Source organism: Poeciliopsis prolifica, unplaced genomic scaffold, assembly GCF_027474105.1.
Source record: "Poeciliopsis prolifica strain line A6 unplaced genomic scaffold, Auburn_PproV2 SCAFFOLD040, whole genome shotgun sequence".
Taxonomy (NCBI): Eukaryota; Metazoa; Chordata; class Actinopteri; order Cyprinodontiformes; family Poeciliidae; genus Poeciliopsis; species Poeciliopsis prolifica.
Window position 1 is genome coordinate 3412125 of NW_026562415.1, and position 21745 is coordinate 3433869.

The 21745-nt window shown below is 37.8% G+C and overlaps 1 long non-coding RNA gene across 2 annotated transcripts in view; it reads right to left on the bottom strand.

The window, feature by feature from the left end:
• LOC129375640 (uncharacterized) overlaps positions 1-18225 on the bottom strand; it is a 58212-nt gene extending 39987 nt beyond the window's left edge. The window contains exons 1-2 of one of the 2 annotated variants that reach the window (XR_008607657.1): positions 18019-18225; positions 3984-4057 (exon numbers count right to left, since the gene is read on the bottom strand). This is a non-coding gene — a long non-coding RNA (uncharacterized LOC129375640). Of the gene's footprint in view, positions 1-3983; positions 4058-12649; positions 12748-18018 lie in introns of those variants that run through there. The other variant, XR_008607656.1, reaches the window with a different exon arrangement.
• Positions 18226-21745: the final 3520 nt, after the last annotated feature.

Sequence of the window (21745 nt, forward strand, 5' to 3'; positions counted from 1 at the left end):
TTTTTCCACTTCTTTAGCCTTTGTTCCTAACTGAAAGTGGTTTGTCGTTTAGTGTCTTGAGCACAAAAATCAAGACTTGGCATGTCATTGTTTAGCAATCAACAAACACGGTCCACATGTAACACAAAATGCACCATGTTCCATTTTGTGAGAGTTGGACTATTTACATGTACTGACAGGCAATTATTAAGGTCTGTGGGTAGAACTACTACTAAAGTCAACTTTATTTGTAAAAGCACACTTCAGCAACAAAGCAATTCAAAGTGCCGCACAAAGACAAACAACAAGAAACAGTACTGTACTCTGTAAATGCAAACATAATTTACCTTCTCTGCATTTTCCTTCAGCAGAGCGTTATTGCTGTGGTTTTTCACACAAACTGGCTCCAAAGTAATTATCCCTGCAGCATGTTTTATTGTGGACATTATTGCTGATGCCACAACTTTACCTAGTCCACTGTTCAAAGCTTCTAAATAATTATCTAAAACTCCTGCAGGGTAGCAAACATTGATAATCTGGTTATAAGCAGCCAAGAACATTTGGATTAATATGAATGCACAGTTGCCTTGGCACAAGAAGGACTTGGGTTCGAATCCTAGCCTGCGGTCTTTTTGCATGTAGTTTGCATATTCTCGCTGTGTATGAATAAGCCTTTAGGTGTGCATGGCTGTCTGGCCTGTGCGCCTCTATATTGTCCAGATGGGCAACCTTTGCAGGGTGCACCCTGTCTCTTGCCCAGAGTCTGAGCGAAACAGGCACCAGTCCATCACGAACATTTGCTGGTGCAGATGTTTTTTTTCAAAGATCTGCCCACTGTTGGCAGAAAACATGCAAATATTGTTTTCAAATTCCTACTTTTCTTAATTCCTGTAGCACCTAGTTCTGCTACAAACAGTGTGATTAGTTTGTAGCTAAACATAAACAATATGCACACATTCAATTAGATAGTTTATTTAAATTTATGACCTATGATGTAACCACCAGCGTCAGTAAAATTTTAGTAGAAAAGCCACAGTTTTTGCTCCTGCTGCTTTTTGCACTTACTTGCAGGGAACCATCTTGCTTGGTCACAAATATAATTAGTTGTACATCAAATGAGAGAGAAAAGTTTTTCTTGAAAAGAATCTGTGCCACCAGTCTGTGTCAGATTTGGATATTTTTCCGCACGTTTTCAGATGGTGAGTCCTCGTCTTCTTTAGACTGGTTATGTTTTGTGCTGTACTCAAGAAAAAGACAGAATCAGTACTACATGATGCAATTTCTTAAAAACTAAGTAAGCCAGGTAACATAGGTGAGAGTAAAATTTGCAGATGCTTTATTTTTCTGTTCCTCTGTCAGACAGATACCACAGGTGTCCTTTTTCACTCTGATGCAATCTCCGAAGAACCTCATGGCAAAGCGTCACAGCATTGTTTTTTTCTCTATATCTGCTCCATCAGAGTGTAGCAGGCCTCATTAGTGTTTGGGGCCCCTGTAGGGTCCCCTGGCCCCACAATCACCCGACCAACCTCCAGTAGCCCCTTAGGCGCCGAGCCACAAACAACAAATCACTGAAACAAAAAATCCCTAATGCCTGAGTCTTTCCACTTCAAAAACACAATTATGCTAATGCCAGGAATCATTTGCCATTCCAACTCTGATTTAATGCGGCCTTTTAGTGGAGAAAGCTAATTAGAGGCTTTAATTAACATGTGCGATACAAACTGAAGAGAAATGTGAAGGAGCCTGTCTATCACGGAGGAGCTCAGCGAGAGGGATAAAACGGAGGGAACGCCAGGAAGGGGAAGTCTGAAAGCAATGCAAATGAGACAAGGGAGCGCCACGGGGAGGCGTGGATCTCTGCTGCAACAACGGATTCTGTAAATATCACTGTGACCCGTAGACGGAGTGGAGTCATCTCATTAACACAGATGGGAAGGTGTCAACCAGAGATTGGCCCATGAGGGTCAGTGCCGACACGAAGCAACCTGAGCTTACCGAGCGTAGCATCATTAAAAACCCTGACAAAACACGAGATTTAAGCCTGTGCTCTCAGAGGCTCACATCATCCTCTCCTGTACAACTATCTCCGGGAGAAAATTCGTTCACTTTGAGATTGTTGCTGTCGTTGCTTTCTGCATCAGTCAGCCCTCGCTGATTTGGGCATTCTTACGCATAGCTAGAGGGTCGGTGTTCTTGTCATTGTATCTTGCTGTCCTCCACTGTTTACAAACAGGTTTTCTTCCAGCCTTGTCCTGTATTTTGCTCCATCCATCAGCTCTGAAGAAAACAACGCAGTAGCATGATCCTGCCAATACCATGTTTGATAATAAGGATCCAGAAGTGTATATCACTTTGCATTTAGGCCAGGAAGAAGTTCTGAGAGCACCTTCTTCCAAGTGCTTGCAGTGTTTTCTATATGACATGTTTCAAACTGCAGGACTTCTTCCGGCCACTCTTGTATTTGAGAAGTGCACGTCTGATGGCTGCATTTCTGAAATATGTTCCCACATGAGCAATGAATCTCTGCAACTCCTCCAGAGTCATCATGGCTTGCTTGACTTTCTCTGATTATCGCTTTTTTTAACCACACTACATGTTCAGGTGGACCGCCATGTCTTGGTAGGTTAGCAGTTGCGTCATACGCTTTCGATTTTCAGGTGATGGATTGAATGGTTCCATTTGTTCACTAATGTTCTCCAAAAACATTTCTCAGTCCTTCTCAAAACTGCTGTATTTACACCAAATCATTTTGAAATTGAATAAAATGTATGTTTGTTTTTGAATCAGCTGTCAGACGACACCTGGTGCTAGATTTTGTCTAGAATATCATGTTATAAAACAAATTTTACCTCCACAATTTTCTGTTAAACATTGACAAAATGTGGTAAAGTTCAGTACAATAAATCAAACTCCCCAAATGTGAACACTATCCCGAATTCATGGGTATTTCTCATATTCCCTTTCTACTTCATTCTCTTGGTATCAGGTTATGGTTTACTTTTCCCTTAAACTGCAAGTTCCAATGCAATTCAGCATTTCGGTTCAAGTCTGCATTATACCTACAAAGAAGGCTCAGTTTATTAGTATATCTCTGGCCTTTTTCTGAAAACCACTTTCTCCTGAAAATAAACTGGGATGCAGAAAATAAGGAAACTCAAGCACAGGATGGAAGCTGTAAATAGAAAAGCTATACTAATAAATAAAATCTAAGCTTTTATCCTTTCTCCACTTATTGAAAAAGCTTTGCTCAGGCACTGTGCTTTTAATAATGCACATAAAGATATTTAAGGGTTTTATTCCTTTCCCATTTTTCATTTTTCCTGGCTAAAGTACTTTGAAGAGGCTGTTTTTTTTGTTTTTTATGTGGGGGAGTTTCATTAAAACACATTAGGCAAGCAGCTGTGTAGGTTGCAATTTCAATGCTTCATGTGCTGAAGAAAACTTTGGATAACTGTTTTCTCATTGTTGCTAGAAAATGATTTATTTTTCTGTAATAGGTTTTTGTATAGTTAAATAAGGTATTTTTCAATATAAAAGCTGCAGTTTTGTTTAATGACTTTATATGAAAATGTTTGCTTTTTGTGTGTATTGGGAAATTATACAATTACACAGTAATTTCAACATGGTGCAGAAAATAGTCACTGTGTAACATTTAGGTCAACTGTGGAGTCAGCCGCATTTCCAAGGAGTCAAAAGTATAGAAAAAACTGAATAAATTAAAATGTGCACAAACTAGATTCCTGGTAACTCAGTTAATTTGTGTCCATACCTAAATGAAATGAACTGAGAGCTTTTGAGAAGTGAGAAACATGGGAGTGAAATTTTAATATTGATGGTTTTGCACATAAACTGTACAGGCAGCGTTAGAACCATGTAGTACTTTACAGGATCACATTACTGGCCATTTTGACACATTATAGCTGGATATTTTTGGCTGCATACTTCATCTCTTGGATTGTTGTTATCAAGTCTCAAAGGAAATGTAGAACAATGAGACTCACCTGTGTGTCCTGGACAGCCAGTCTCTTCAGGTTCAGTCACAGGAAGCTCTCTCGGTACAGCTTGTTCTTGTGATCTGCAAGAAGAACATTTAAAAAAAGATTCAGTACATCCAACAGCTTTCTTCCTTTTTCTCAATCCATTTCAGATTTTTTACAGTTCTTAAGCATGCATCAGTTCTTACAATTTCTTTTGATACAAGGCATTGTTTGTTTTTTGAATAAAGAAGCTTAATCAGAAATAGACTGATCAGTTTTGAGGTCAAGCAGCCTTTTAATTTATTTTGACCCGCTAATATATTTTCAGCAGATGCAGTCTCCAGAGATTTAGTCCTACACATGTAATATTAATACTTCGGTTTTACAAATGGACCCATGCTGGCAATTAGCAGATTAATTTACACTGCGAAAACAAAACTTGCTTCAAAATAAGAGTCTTCATATGCTGGATTGCATCAAATCAAATGTTATTTGTAGAGCACCTATCAGCAACAAGGCATTTCAAAGTGGTTTACATCATAAAAACACAAAATTATAAAGTCATTGAACACACAAACAACATGACATTTTGCGCATCAAATTATTGATTAATTTTTGATGATTAAGTTTCAAAAGCAACGCTAAACAGCTGATTTTTTTTTAGTCTCCATTTGAAGGCATTCAGTGTTTCAGCTGTTTTGTAGTTTTCTGGATGTTTGTTCCAGATTTGTGATGCATGGAAGCGGAATGCTGCTTCTCCATGTTTACTTCTGGGTTGCATAACTTCCCTGTGATCAACAAAAAAAATGACTATTGACTTTCAAAATAAAAGTAATTCCCTTTAAAATAAGAGATTTGGTTATTATTACCCTTCAGTTAGTCAAAGCTTGTCATCAACGAGAGTGTGATCTTAGATTTCAGACTTGCAGATACTCTTTAAAGTCAGGAAACTGGTTTTGATATACTGAGTTATCAATGGGCCAGTACCAGTGATTAACACTGGTTTACTGGTGCAGCGATAAACCAGTGGTATTATGGATTGTGTAAGTTTTCTTTAAACTACTGAATCAGGATTTGTTCTTTGCATGTTGATCCAATTTCATTTCCAGTGGCTGAATTGACTCTACTGCAGTAAGGAAAGGTAAATAATTAAAACTTACCAGTTTTTATCCAGCAAAAGGTAACATTTATCTTGCTGCTTTTCATTCATATGCAGTTAATGAAATATCTAAGTTTTCAGAATATCACAAAGTAAATTATAAAATGTACAGCCCTCTTACATTCATGGAAAGCATTTACAGATTTAATCATTCAAAAAAACATATTGTTTAATGTTAAAAAGGAGTACTCAAATCCCTGAATATAAGTATTTGAAAAACGAGACCTTCACGGGAGAGCATGAGCAATAAATACAGCAAATTCTTAGTAAACAGTACTTTATACTTCTCATAAAGAAATCAATATAATTCAGAGCGATGGAGTTGGGGGGGAAAAAAAACAAAACAAAACAAATGGAGGTGTTGCTGAGGCTGGCATCAGAGGGCCCTTTATAGTAAACTTGATTAAAAGAAAATTGCTTTCAAGTGCTCTCAGCAGGCCGGGAGGTTGAGTGGGTGTGCTCTTGTGAGTTTCAGGGTGAGGAAACAAGATGAAGAAATGCTTTGAAATTGCCAGAGGAGAAAAAAAACCTAAACGTAAAAGTGCTGGTGACACTGTGCTGCAATATCAGTCATTTTTATCATATTAACTATGTTTTTATATAATGTCCAGTGCACTCAAAGCAAGCTTTAACTTATTTGTGTTTAAATTTTCTCGTGATGTTTCCGTTGGAAAGCTTGAAATTCATCTTTTAAATTTACATGGAAGCTTTTTTGTGCCAAATACTTGATAAGAATCTAATTTCTCTTCTTTTCCTTTGGCCAATACACAAATGGAAAATATAATTTATGTGTCGATTTTACCTTTTTAAGTATTCACCTAACAAATGTCAAAGGAATCAGTGTCTTTATTCCTTATACTGTCAAATGTGAGTAATTTATTCTGGTTTTAATTCAAATTGACATCAGAAAATCCAATACTTTCTAATTTCCATGAAAGCATCAGCTAATTGGCTTTTTAAAAATGGAATAATTCATCCCTTTGGTTTTAAAGTAGCACAATTTTGGAGAGAATCCATCATGGCAAGAGGGAAAACTTTTTGCTCTAGTACTCAAATTTAATTTGCTTTTGATTTGATTTTAATATATTTTCAGGTCCCAATGCTCATTAAAAACCCATTGTCATCGCCTCTGGAATGGCGCACTATGAATTTTGCATCACCTGACTGCGTTTTAAGATTTTCTTAAAGTTAACATTTTTATTTTTAGAAATCTGCTTTACTTTGATGCAGCTCTATTTGCTCAACTCAGCAGTTTTCAAAGGTCTGCGGAAAAATACTAAGTTTTACTTTTACTTGTGCACAGAGTTAGATGTGCTTGAGATTCTAAATTGAAGAGAAATCAAAAAACGTAGAACTAGAAATCTAAATCTAAATTCACCGTATTTAAAAGATAATCTTTTATTCCTCACCGACAGATTAAACTTTTACTGTTTTTGATTGGGATTACCATAATTAGTTTTTCTTAGTAAATGTCAACATAATGAAAACATGCAGAGTTTTTTTAGTTTTAAATATTTGGTCAAACTGATTTCTAAACTACATGACTGAGTTAAACCTGGCTGATGTCTTGAAGTGTTCCTTTATTGTTTCCACAAAATGTACTTCCTTCATTATGGCATAAATTTTGTCAAACATATCAGTCCTTTCTGCAGCCACGCACACAACACGATGCTTGCATCTGGTTATTTCACGGTTAGGATAACGCTCCCATGTTTTCAAGGCTCTCCCATTCCCTCCAAATGTAACAATGTACTATAAAGAGCCAAACTTAATTTAGCTTTTATTAAACTACAAGATTATGGTCTTTAAATCTGCAGCATGCAACTTTTACACCATTTGTTCAAACTGCCACCATGTCGTGACAGTATGAGAGAGATAATCTGTGAAAGCATCGAGCTACTCCACCTCCTCCATTGCCATCCATAGAAACGTTCCCAGTCAAAAACAACCAATCAGAGCGATTATCACTGTCAATCAATCCTGATCAATGTGCTAATAGAGAAACAACTTCTAAGTTTCGCCATTGTTTGGCCATGTTAACTAGCTTTAGCATTTGTGGCAGCCTAATATGTCATCAGACAAGGATGCAGTGTGCTTGATGTGGTCCTACTGAACATAAAATTTTATAAACTATTCTATAAGAACATAAAAAATTTGACAATTTTCTATGAGAAGAAGTTAAATCTTTTAGATGATTCTTACTGATTTAATTAATTCAGTGTTGAGAAAAGAAAATGGTTTTCTTTTTATTGAGTGCATGTAAATATCTGGTCTCAACAGTAATTCAAAAGAGACGTTACATAAGAGAGCTTTGGTGCTGTAACCAAGTCGCATTTCAGTAAAATCCTGAGACATTTTAGTAAGAAATTATGTCACGCTGAAACATTTTCACAAGCAGTATTGTGCCCAAAAATATCTAGATCTACAGAAAGACTTGGAAAAAATTAGTAGCAGCAGTGTTTATCTTCTTTAGATAACGAATAACTAATTTGCTTGTCAGTTATTTACAGTGGAGGAACGTTTTCAACAATACTTCCCAGAAACATTTAAGTCATTATGACTTTAAAATAAAAGAAAGTTGTTCTTTGTCATCATTAATTAAATACCTGATTAGATGCTGTAAAAAACAAACTTAAATGTTCATACTTGTATGTTTGAATTCAGATGAAGCTACCAATCCAAGTCAGAGATCCACCAGTAAATCAATCAACTTTCTTTTGAAAACAGATGAAAATCATTTATAATCAGATATTTCCAAAAAGAAAATGCAAAAGTAAAACAGCTAATATGGGAGTGGCCTTAATTTTCTTTGGCACTGATTGGCTTTACCCTCAAGACTCAAAATAAGAGAGACTGTAGAAATCAGGTTCTGTGGTAATGCAAAGAAAATTTCTGCTAAACGGACCAATGCGCATTGGGGTATAAATGGTGTTTGAACACAGTTCTGATCATTTTTAGAGGAGATCTCAAGTATTTGTGGATTTTAGCTATTCACAGGCAGCTGTGGTCCCCAACCTCCACAAATACCAGGGGTCCACTGAAGCACGGAGTGGTATAAAACTCATAATGACTTGCATTTAATAGTAAACCATTCTGCTGTTCAGATTAGTATGCCTTTAGGTTTGGTGTTTCAACATAGTCTTATTTGCATAGCATCAACATCACCCTTCTGGGAGAAACAAGATGCTACAGTTTAAATGCAATTCAAAACAAGTTCTGAGACTTTGCCTTGATGAAAATGAAACAAAGACAGAAAAGTTCAGCAATAGTATGATGTCACTTCAGTTCACTGCCAATAATTGAGAAAAATCTTGAACTCATGGAAGCACTTTGTGGTAGACAACCAACCCCAGCAAGAGGACCAATCTATCAGAATATGGATATAAAATCTTAATTGATTTGGGTGATTTCTGATTAAATTAAGACAAGATTAGGTTTTCTGCATCCACTTCACCAGAGCCAGGTTGAAGTTAAACTCTGCTCCTTTGCTTTACAGTTTTTCCCTTTACAACTGTGCCAATTAGTGACCAACAGCAATTTATGTCTGGCTTGGACCAAGTATTCATATAACCCGAAATCTGTATTCACTTAAAATCTGTAATCTGTGTTTTCTTCTTGGTGAGTGAATGTTTTCTAGTCTGAAACGATGTGAGACACAGCTGACAATAGCTTGTGGTGACTTGGCATTCGACAGAGTATGCAACCCACAGACAGACAGAGACAAGATGGGACACTTCAGTGACCACGCTCGGATGGTAAAATCCCCCGGTCCGACAAACTCATCCCGCACGATCGATGGCTGCTGTGACAACAGTCCCTCTCGTCACAGGCTGGAGAACAAGCTGTTGTGAAGGTCTGAGAATGGAAGATAGGCCCCCGAGGGGAGGCTTGATTTACAACCCCAAGTCGAAATGGAAGCATCGCCCACAAGCTTCAGACGGCCCTCTAGCAAAATCAGTCTCCCTCACCCTATCTGTCTGCCTGCCTCACTTGTCCTCCTTCCAATGTCTCTTTGCCTGCATACCGACATGCAGGAAAGAGCTGAAATGACACTCTTTTCTTTAAAAAATGCACACGCACAATCCCTCTGTATCTTTACCTTTAGTTTTGTGGATGGTGAAATCCTGGATGTCACCTTTAGCTGATTTTAGTCTTTTTTTTTTTTTTTACAAACTTAGCCAGAGGGGGAAGCAGCTTGTCTGAGTCTGACAGATTTAATGCAGGGGATGGAGCTAAATTTAACATTTCATGTTCTTGTGGCCCACAGAGGCAAACAGTGAGGGACACTGAGGAGGTTAACTGCAACAGTAGACAAAATAACAACCTGCAGGATGAAATAATGCAGTGTTTTGTGAAGGAATGTGTCAACTTAAGACAATCATACAGAACAATATATAAAACAAAATGGATGTCCGCTGTCTGGTGTTTAAGGAATCAGAGCATCCCTGCTGTCTCCATGACATTATTCCTCCAGGAAAAAAATGTCTGGTTTGACATTTCTGTTTTAATGTGTGCTTTGCCTTTTTTTCCCTTTTTTTTCTTAACAGCATAGAGATTTTCATATTGAAAAGATACCAATTTCTAATTTAAAAAAAAATTTATGTCTTACATTTCACTTATCCAGTTTATGTGAGAAAAACCATGTTGCAGGTTTATTAATACAGCATTATTTTTGAGTAAATTAAAAAAAATTTATGCATTTAACTCAAAAATAGTGAGTCTTTGTTGTTGGGATCAGTTCCATCTCTGACTGACTAATAAATTAAAGATAAAATGGAGTCAAGCTGACACTGAATTCAGCTTTTACCAGTCTAACTGAGCCCTGTCATGAACCTGTGCACTATTTGACCATATACCCTGCTGCTCTTTCAACCCCGAAGTCCTTCTGACATGCAGTTGCACCCCCTCCTACCCTTGCCTTCTTTAATCTGCAGCTCAGCGAGCAAAGAAATCCTCTCGCCTCCATCTCTCTTTCTCCAGAGCCGTATCAATATTCATGGGTCTGCCGGGTGCGTTTGTGCGATGGCTGTCTCATTAGCCTTTGATCCCCCTTGCGCAAGGCCTGTCGGAGCGTTGCTGCGCCAACAACAGAGCGAGCGTTTGAAGTGCAGAGAGAACATCTGCTTGCATTGATCTCCATATACTTTCTTTGCCGTTCCATACGCAGATCCACACATACACAGCTGCAGGCACATGAATACATGCATCTACTGTACTTTGCTTCAGCCTGGGTTGTCACACTCTGCCAGTTTGTGGCATGTAATGCAGTAAACAGTTTACAAGGAGGAATTCATTAGCTTAGCTGAGGATAGTTAATGTGCAATAAATCTGCTACGTGCTTGCCTCAAACTGGGAACTACATTTAATTTTATTAGCTTTAGTTTATCGTTTAACTGCTTTTGATTTGAGCAAATTGGCTCTATATCCAGGATGCCTTTCTACTGGGGGCAGCACAAAATCTTGAATAGGAAGGAAAATTAAGTCTCATCTTCACTGAGTTTTTCATAAATTTATGAGTCAACACCACTAAGTTCTAATCTGGATCATTTTAAATCGCTTCTCAAAACTCATTTTTATTCGTTGGCTTTTAACTGAAGCAATTTTTTGATATTCTGTTTTATCTACTTGTGTTACTGTTGTTCCTGTGCAGCACTTCGGTGCAGTTTTATACCTGTTGTGCTATATAAATAAATTTGACATTGACATTGAACTAAAGAGCCATTTAACAATTTCTTACAAGAATCCTGTAGATTTTATTCTCCCTAGTTTAGAGTGTGGACTGACCAAATCTGAACTGGATTATTTCACACTATATATATTTTAAAAGTTTGAGAGATTTATGAAACTTTAATTCTTTAAAAATCCAAACTAAGGGCCTTTTTAAAAATACTTTTCCGGAATTGAGACAGCTTTAATGTAAGGCAAACTTAATCTCAACATGTGGACAAGTACAACTCAGAATAAATGATTCTCAGTAGATCATAATTTGCTTTGTGAGATGGCACAAAATCTGGATTCCTCTATCAAAAATGGTTGAGCTGACCAGAGCAGCATTCATGCAAGAACCCACAGTGCCAGAAACACTGTCTTTTGTCATTTTTGAACAATTAATTTCAACGACTTATTTACCAGTGATAGTAGAATAATTTCTGCATTCGTCTTTCCAGGTGCAAAGCAATCCAAACTGATTTTATTAGTGTGCGGAAAACGTTACTGGATGAAAATTATGAATGAAATCCTTTTCCCCCAAACAGGTGGTGATGCCAAGTCACTACATTATGCAGAAAGCACGAACAAGAAACTGGTGTTTTCAGTAGTGGGGCTTAGAATTCTGCTAATTTACATACTTATTTGCCGAGACTACAAACAAACCCACATTAGTCAAAACATTGGAATAAATTTGAGTAATGAGATTCTTTGAAGGGATAACCCTGATTTGGTCTGTAAAATTTCCTTCAACATGTTGACCATTACAGAAGTAACATAAAAACAAACAGGTTTGGTACAATACCTGCTACCTTTCAAAGAATCAGTCGTATCACACAAGCAAAGGGCTGCATATTGCTGCGATGGAGGATGTGACTGCATGTTAAAATATTTAACAACTGAAATTTTCATCCAAGCAGCCTTTTGTAGTTTAACATACTGTGCAGTTCAAAGCACCAAATTTGCCTCAACTTAGTTTTTGCCAAACTCATCGGCTCTGCATTGTTAAATAATTGTCTGCAGTGTAGCTAGAAAACAAACAGTCCAGTTAGTATGACATCATGACATGTCCGCAAAGACAATCCCTGCACTTTAACACTCGCTAGTCTCCCTCTGAATTGGGATCTACTGAGAGTAAAACGGTTAGAAATGGAGTGCGAGCTCGTCTCGTCTACAGCCCCCTTGGGAACAGGTTTCCCGATCGATACGACCAGTGTGTGTGTTATAACATTAAACTGCCCTTAATGGCACTAATGAAGAGAGCTGCTGACAGATACTCTGAAGCCAGGGTCAGGGAGGCAGCCTGTTAGCACAGAGTTCATTAGTTAAAACCTGGTTTTTCTGGTCACTTTCGTTTAGCAAAAATATAAAAATTAGGTATCGAAAACATTAATTTCGAAAAAGGTGAAAGTTAATTGTGCTTTTCTAGTATAGTTGAAATTCTATCTTACTTATTTGACAGAACAAATGTGGAAAGAAAATGACAGAAAAAAATAACCTATAGCACAAGTTTGTTAAGAGATCAACTCTTGTCACAACAGGTCAGTGTAATGACAAGAACTATGACTGCAGGCAATGTTACCTTTCCGTAAATGTCAAGAAAAGTGTTTCTCAGCAGAACAGCATCCTTCAACAAATGGGAACCCATTTTTATCCATCTATTCACTCATGCATACAGAAAGAAAGACATCTGCTAGTGGAAAAGCTATAAACTCAGCAGGATCTTTGTAAACACACCGTTTAACACTCAGCACCAATGCCTTCATAAAGGAGGGCACAGGGAGGAGAAAGGAGGCACTAGAACATAAGTGAAGAGGTAACATACCTCGTAGTGACTGGTTTTCACTTCAGGACAGCTGAAGCGGGACTGCCACCTTCACTCTGCGTCTTCCCCGGCAGGAAGAGTTGGGAGGAGAGTTGCTCCTTCTCTTCTCCGGCTCGTTCTGCTACTGTCTCAGCCCCTCTCACTATCATACCTCACTCCTTCCCTCCCCTCGCCCGCCCTCCTCTTCTACTCCTCCCCTTTTTTTCTAACCTGCTCCCTCCAATCTCTTCTCTCTCCTCAAATTTGATTGTGACAAAATAGTCTTGAATTACCACTCCTTCTTCTACTGCTGCTAATGAAAGGATATTTTATCTTTTCTTATTTCAGTGGCTTCAATGCACACTGATCAAAGATAGCTCACCAAAATGTGAGATTTTGCTGATTTTCCTCTCTGGGTATTTCAGAATTAGCAAAAAATTTAATTTTCTGCTTTGTTGTCTTCAGGTTACAACACCGCAGGTTCAAAATCACTAACAATTGTCGGTACAACACGCCTACAGTTTAGAGTCCTTTTTCTGAGAGATGCTTCCCAAACCTGTTGCTGCACACTGCTATTCAGCTGATTGAAAGAAGATCGCACATTTCTGTCACTTATAGGAAAGATCATTTTAGCAGTTTTGAAAATATCTTTGGTTTAAAAAAAACATTCACTGAGAGGTTAATGATTTAAAATAAATAATGAACTTCATCTAAAGGACAGAAAATAAATCTTACAAGTCAACACGGAAAAATCAAAGAATGAACATTAAATTCCACAGATGGAGATAATGCCAAAAAGTTTCACTATGCCATCTCTACAGTTTAAATCACCAAATAATTCCCATCTTTGACCGCTTTTTTTTTTAAACTGACAAATATGAAGGTCATTCGACATTTTGACAGATAATGCAATGTTCTGTTCACTTGATAAAACAGAACAGAGTACATTGCAGAGGAAACTAAAATTCTGAAGCAAGCCTCCTTGAGACATTTTATTATGCATAAGCAGGTGCAAAATTCAGGAGCATGTGGGTGAGGAGGAAGTTGTGAGACCGTGCATTCAGGGCACAGTGGGTGAATCATTCAACTGCTTAATTTTATCGTTTACATTTAGTTATTGTGGCCACAGTCAGTGGTTTTGACCACGGTGTAAAAATGTTGCATGTATTCAGCTGTGCACAGTGAATTCTCTGTTAAGTACTGAATGCATTATCATAATTTTAAAAAGTGATGGGATATTTTTGCCCATGACTGTCAAAATGATAAACAATGTAAAAGTCAAACACAAATTCTGGTTTCAAGTGTGTTGATTGTTACCAGATTGTTAAAATCTCTTAAGTCCAAGTTCTGCCCCTCCCAGGTAAGAAATATGCTAGTTTGGCATTGGACAAAGTAAGACTTAATGTTTTGTTAGAAGTATATTGTGCTAAAGTTGTACATTTAGGGGCTGACATAAGGCACAATGTAGTTTAGGACTGCTTCTTCCACAACTGTTGCCACACACTGCTGATCAGCAGGCTGCTACACCTTTTCTGTTTCGTAGAAAAAGCGACGTTCAATGAGTAAAAGTATAGATCCTCATTATAGGAAAACTAAAGAAGCACCAGGTATCGCATTTAAGCTAAAACTATATATGATGAGAAGAAACTATTATGTCTGCCTTGATAATTAACCATTGAAACAGGTTTTCAGACTCTTATTGCAGGATAAAGGGAAAAGATAAAGTTCTATGCAAATATCACATTTACTAAGAAACTTAATTTAATTGCTTTTTTATGAATTATTGCCTAATACCATGTTACAACCAAACACGCAAATGTGAAGGTTATGATCATCATAGTATTTTAGTAGCAAAAAAGAACAAGAATTACATTTTAATTAAAAAATTTTTCATACATTTGCTTTAATTAAAAACAAGCGTTGAACGTATTTTAGTTAAGATCATTGTTCTAGCATCTTATCCTACCCCATAATTATTAACTAAGAACATGCAGATTGAAGAGGCAGAACCAGGAAAATTGAGATTTTATTATCTTTCTGCTTTAGATTTTGTGTCTAAATGAAATTAGGCAAATATCACTGTAATGCTTATGTAAAAATCCTGTTTGAAAGGATCTCAAACAAAGCCAGATTTAAATACCTAAACGTCCAGGGTTTAAGAAATTTCAGAGTTTGTAAAAATCTAGAAGCTAGTGTGCCGATTGTGCACACAACTGCTGGAGAGGGTGCAGCTTCACCTACAGAAACAAAAGAAGTACTTATAGCACAGCAAGGCGCAATGGATAAGAATACACCACCCAGTGGGGCACCTGCAGTTTCCACTTCCTTCTGAATAACAAATTTGTTGCTATTATTTTCTTTAAATAATAAAGAAAAGCAGCTCTGCAGCAGATGACCACCCCTGGATTCCTCCGCATCGGCCAGCTCCCGTTCTTTCTCCTTCATCTCTTTCTCCCCCTCCTTTGCTTCCACAGACACTGCCTCTGCCCCTGTTTCCATAGTGACACTTTCCCCGACTGGCTCGACATAATCAAGTGAACGGGGTGGGGGTTGAGGGTGAGAAAAAAATCGGAAGTTAGGGTGGGGGTGTGTGAGGTGGGCGCGGATGGAAAAGCCAAGTTGAGAAGGATTAAAGAAAACAATGAGAGATAAAGAAGCAAACAGTGAATACAGAAAATGTCAATAAGGATGGTTTGTCGGCAGCAAACAGCACGCTGGGCTCGGGTCCATCCCTGGCTGGTGTCTGCGATGGATCAGGTGTTGTGGAAAGCCTTGGCATATGGCTAAAATAATTATGGTGCTCATCAAATAACTAGATGGCCACTTGTGCTTTGCGACGATGCTCCCACCACAGCAGAAATGAATTATCGAAGAGTTGATCAATCTGAATTTTAATGTGACTGGTGCTCAGCACGGGTTTGCTGCATGAAGCTGGGGAGACGGAATAAACCACGTTGAATGCTGTGATAACATTATGCACAACATTCAGGGGCATTATAAGCAATTCTCCTTTAGTGTTTTAACTAACCCATCACTATGACTATGCAGTGTGGGCCTATCTGTTGGTTAGGCCATCTGTCTTATTGATGGATGTTTAATAAATGTTTTCCAAATGCATCACTTGATCATTAATCTAAACAACTTTGAATCACTAACTTTTCTTGCAACAATGTCATTGAATGGAAATCTATGACATATCTGGTCTACTGAAACACAGACTATTAGTGAAAGTGTATAAAAGAGAATCAAAGTACAAAGTTAATATCTTTACATGCTTAGATTAGGCGACAGGGTAACGAGAATGTCTTCAATACAAGTTATAAAAAAAGTATTTATAATGTTCTCATAAATGCTTTTATTCTCCATCCAATAGGAACACTGCCTATTCTATTCAACAACCCAAAATTAATAAAATATCAAATTTGTCAGTAAATACAAAGAGGAAAAATATTATGCCAGCTGGACATGCAAGTAGTGTTAGCAGCCAACATCCTTCTGTGCAGTCAAGCAGTGGCTCTGCTGCATCGCCCTCTTTGTAGGATCTCATGTAAAATGTAAAACCAGCCTTCTGCTAGAAAGCAATCAAGAAGTCAAGCTTAAATAGATAATCCTCATTTTATGAGGTGGGATTCTGGTAAAACGGCGTTAAGCAGTTAATATCTTACCTGCAGTGGATAACTCTCAACATCTTTAGTACAGAATTAATCCAGATTTGTTGTGACTGGAAACCAAGATTAATAGCAGGTCAAAAGGGGCCAAGACCAAAATGGGCTCCTATCATTTTATCAGAACTGCAGACTCAGAACCAATGTGGTGGTTCATGAAAATACAATTTTTTTTATGTTAAGTCTTGTTTGCATTGTGCTTTAATAATTTTTAAAAAGACAATTGTTTACATAGAAACTGCAGGAAGTGTACAAGGCGGTGTGCCACCAATCACCTTCCTGTGTGAGACACACTGACAACAGAAAAGACAAAACATTTCTGGTTAGAGTAATCCAATAATAATAATTTTTTAAAATTACAATTATCTAAAGGCAGGTACAATAGTGACTTGTAACATTTTGACAATTTTGTTTCAGTTCAATATGCAATGGAAAAAGAAACATCATTTAAATTATACAAACTCCAAGTTGTAGATGTGCATAAACTTTGCATGCATCAGGCCATTTTAATTTGATTTATGGTTAAAACGGAAGCATACACCACATACAGCTTATTCCTCATCATCAGTTCTCTTTAAATATTTCAAAACAGACAATAATGGTGCTGTAAAGCATCACACAACTCCAAAGGTAGCTTTTCTTTTTTTCTTAAAGTCTGAAATATAAAATTATTGCTGTATAAATAGCTGTACACATTTGCAGGTGGTGGTCACATTTGTATGTCTTGTCCATCCTCATAGTAACTTCATAAAAGTCACCTTGACATTCAAATAATCTCATTAAAAGGCTGTTATCAGCTGTTATCGCCTCTGCATATATATGTAATCAGCGTCCTTCTCAACCATCTTACTAGCTCATAATAATCACTGATTACTATAGCCAGGGAGTTCATATCAACAAGCTGAAGCACTAAAGAAGTTAGCAAACTTCCACCCAGGAATATGACGTTTATAGCTCCAAAAAGTCCAACTGGTTCTGATTTTATGCTGAGGCTCAAGCATTTAGAGCTAAACCTTGAGGCAACAGTGCCATCTCAGCAGCACAATTAACACCTCATCCTTTGTTATTATGAAGGACAAAAATTAATCGAAACATTACAAATGTATTAGAGTGTTCAAGCTCTAATGCATTTTTATGAGTTTGTATGGTATAGCTACATATTCTATGACCATTAAAGGACTTTTTTTTTTTTTTGCAAAGTCAACTTGCAAAACAGAAGAAAAAATGGATTCTGTAGATGTTTTTCAAAATGTGTTGTAAAATTTAGTGTTATCACAATGTTAGACAGACATGAAGCCCAAAATGGTTTTTGGCTGCTTTGCTATCACAACAACTTGATAATGTTGAAACCAAGAACTCTTCTGTCCACCATAAAATCCTGAAGAGACTTTGCCTTTAGTTATGAACAGGCCAATAGAGAAAGGAGTGGCCTATTGAAAGACATTTCTGTCTGTTTTCTGGCTTGAAAACAGACAGAAAAAAGAGAAAACAAGAACTTTGCAGGTTCTTGTTGCATCACAATGGCTCACTTTTACTGCTTCAGAAATATAATTAAGAGCTAGCAGAAGAGCAAAAGTCAATACAAGAACTGACACACCTCCTACTTCTACTACTAATTTATCCTCTTATGGAGTACATATCGGCTTTAAAGTAAAGATGAACTTTAAAGTTTTGTTTGAAAACAGTCGCGCATATTTAGCAAACAAGAGCTAACGGTTAGCTTACCCAGCCTTCAAAACTCCTGGAAACGGCGTATCATCTGTTGTCCCAAAACTGCTCTATCTAGTGTCCATTTTGAAATTAGTTGTATTTTTTAAATAAATAAAAACTAAATTCTTCAAATATCAGTTTCCCGTGTTCCTTCCGAAGTCATATTCTGTGTTTCTGCGCCAAAACAAAGTCCACAGCTGAAGCTGTAAGACTAATCAAGCCGTTGAGATTCTCAAGCGGTGCGTTCACTGCTTCAGGAAATTGGAGCTCCGTTAGAGCATACCATGTATCTCAACCTGTCCGAAATTTGAGGATTTATTAATTATTTTTACCTTTGCACTTGACAATACGGACTTCTTATCCACTTGGCTTCTTGCTTGCAGTCAGTTAGTGGAGAAAGATACAATATAAACAGAAACGTCCGACTGAAGAAACACCAATCAGTAGTCATTAGTCCTTTTAAGAAGAAAAAAACTATAACAAGAATAGAAAAAATGAAACATGTAATCAACAACAGCAAATAAAAAATGTTTACTAAATACAAAGAATTAATATATATATATTTCTGGTTTATTTGTGTGTTTTATCTTTCTTTTTTCTCTTCACAATGTACTTTCTCATGGAAGTATTGTAGCAAGCATGCTGATAACGACAAGCCTGGCCATCAACATGTAAGTCAAATTCCATTTGTAGTTCAAAAGTTTTACTTTCAGTGTTTCTCTAGACTCTCTCTCCTGATTTGATCATCTCTGCAGCTCTTCCATGTATCCACAGACCTCCTGGTTGCTTCTGAAAGCAACTGGTTAAACTTGATCTTATTTAGACAAAATACGAAACACTTAGCAATAAAGAAATGAATACTTTTCCAAGGCAGTGTCCCAAGCTGTGAATATTTTGTGCTCAAAACAGGACCATTAAAACTTCAAGCTCGATCTGTTATGTTCTGGTTTTGTGTAACTTTGTGTTCTCCTCTCCCATTCTGTTTGCTTCCAGGACATAACTCTGCAAGCCCTTCAGTATATCCTGCAGATACAATTGTATTATTTTTGAAGAAGGGGGTAATGTACCCCAGAGGAGGGTGACGAATTGGGTTGTTACAGATCATCATTTTACGGCATTAATCACCACTGAATGGGATTACAGTCAGTCGCCTTGCTTCCAGCGTGATCAACGGGCAGCGGCAGCATGACGTGTGAATCATCTAATTCTCTATCGATTTCCCCGGCAGCTGTGATACGGCCTGCCCTCCCCCCAGCAGGAAGGTCAGGAAGCGGGGTCGGCTGCCCCTGGACCCGGCGCAGATTTAGAACCGTGATTAAAGTGAAACTTCAGGGAGGAGGCTGAGGGTTATGGGGATCCAGTGTGGAGTCGCAGGGGACCAATTCTTTTCCACAAGGCTCTTCTTGTGGTGTTGTGCTCAAGGAAAACTTTTAACACAGAGAAAAGAAATGAAATGCACACTTCATGTTTCTCCAATGTACTAATAAGACAGATTTTCATCCTAATGTTATGTTTTTTAAATTTATTGGCTCACATGTTGCTAATCGGGGCTTTTATTCGCTTCCTCGTGTCACTTTTGCACATGCAGCACAGAAAAGGGAGGGTAAAAAAAGCACATTCTCTCATTCTGTGAAAAGCAAATTAGATGTTGGGCTTTCCCCGAAACCACCATGTTGGCAGCATCCCTGTCATCCAATTTGGTGATATCCCTGCCTAAAAGAGCATTTTCTCTCCGAGCACAAACTTGTCGGGAAGATTTATGTCTCACTAACTCTAAATTCCAATCTCAGCCCGTTAGTTATCCCCGGCTTTAGTTTAGTTGGCAGAATGACTGACAGCTGGCTGATTGGGAAGCCGTGGATTTCTGTGCCCTCAAGTCAGATTCTGTGGGGATTCGACCAATTACCGCTCAAGGGCATCAAGACAAGGCGCGGAGAGTTGATGCCGGTGCATGTTGTACTCCAACCCCTAATGGTGTTCGTGTGGGCCAGAGGGTACAGTAGGACGCAGAGGAGCAGACATTACGGCAACACAGCGGAGCTTGGCATGTTATGTCTCTCGTAATTGGGTGAGAAAGACGATCACTATCAGGCCGCAGAAACAAAATTGGGGGGGAAGCAAAAGGTGGATGACAAGTTTGATGAATAAATTCAGCCAGCTAATACATTCACCAGAATCCTTTTATTAAAAAAGAAGAACAACTCTTCTGTTATGATTCCTTCCGTTCTGTTTTCTTTTTTTTTTTTTTTTTTTTGCCAACCTTGTGTCTTTTCTCCCCTCCTATTTTGAAATGCAGCTTTACCACAAAGACACCCAGAGTCTCTCATTCTGGAGGACTTTAAGCATCATTAACAAGGACAGGCTTAAAAACTCCTGACATAACAGCTACATTGTCAGAAATATGATAAAAAATCAAAGTTTTGCAGTGAAACCAGTCCAAATACTCATCAGAAGGAACAAATAATAATAATAAAAAAATTTAAACTTGAAAGTACGTGGACAAGTACAAAAAAAAATTAATATAGAGAGTTTTCTTTAAAAAAGTGTAATCTTTTTACATATAATAAAGCTAATTCCCAATAAATAATCTATAGTTTTATTTTTGTTTGGGATTTTTTTTTGGTCAAATAACTGAGAGTGGTTCCTGAACCTGAAGGCTCACAGGGTAAGAGGCAGATCATAAGGTAAACAAACCCAGAGTGCGCTGCTTGTTTTTGTCCGTCAGGTTTCCCCACCAGAGCAGCGGTGGGCTTTATTTGAAGCCTTTCTCCCCAAAACCAATAAACAGACTCTGAAATCAGCCGAGTTCCCCTTTGAAGCACCAGGTTTGTGTCTCGGCTTCAGATCTCTGCCGCGCACTGACTGCAACAAAAAACCAAAACAGAAACTAACTAGTTTTGATATAATTTAAACTTCATCTACACCACAAAAATGACAAACCCCGAAATTATTCTCATCAATATATATACTCCTTACCTCATAGAAGAGAAGGAAGAAACAGAACATAGAAGAAAAACAAAGATTTTTTCTCTTTTTTTATTTTTACCGTTACATAAAGAAATGAGAAATTAAATGACATTTCAATGAATGTGGCATGAATGGTTCCTCGGAGAGCTGTAAATTTAGAAACAGTCAGCTGCAGAGCCATTCTGTATGGTCTTAAAGGTAACTCAGCATGAGACCTTTTTAGATATTAACGGGTGACGCAGATGCAGCATGGTTGCACTGCATCGCCCATTAATGTAACAATACAGTATATATGCACATCAAAGAGTCAGATTTAAGAATGTCATTGGATCATTGAAGATTCGACAAAAATAAATGAAACTTTCAGAGACAACATTCAATTTCTGGAATCGACTCCCTGAAAACACAGAGATGAGCGGAAATTATAGCTTTTCCTTCCACTTCGCAGCTGAACACTCCTCTGTCTTGGATCAAATTAAACATTGAAGCTTGTGGCTGTAGTGTAACACAATGAAAACCCCCCCCAATATGAACAGGTGTGAATATGTTTGCAGCATTCTGTACTGGTGAAGCTGTGGTGTAGTGTTGAGTGGCCTGTTATAAAATGTGTGTGTGTGTGTGAGGGAGTTTCTGAAGATGGCACACAGACGCAGAGCAGAAACCGACTTGTAAATGATGTCTTTCATCTCTCGACTTCAGATGTGGCTGTCATCCACTTCCATTATAAAGTGAGATGAAGTGGCAGGAGGGCGAGAACAAAGGACGCCGTGAAACA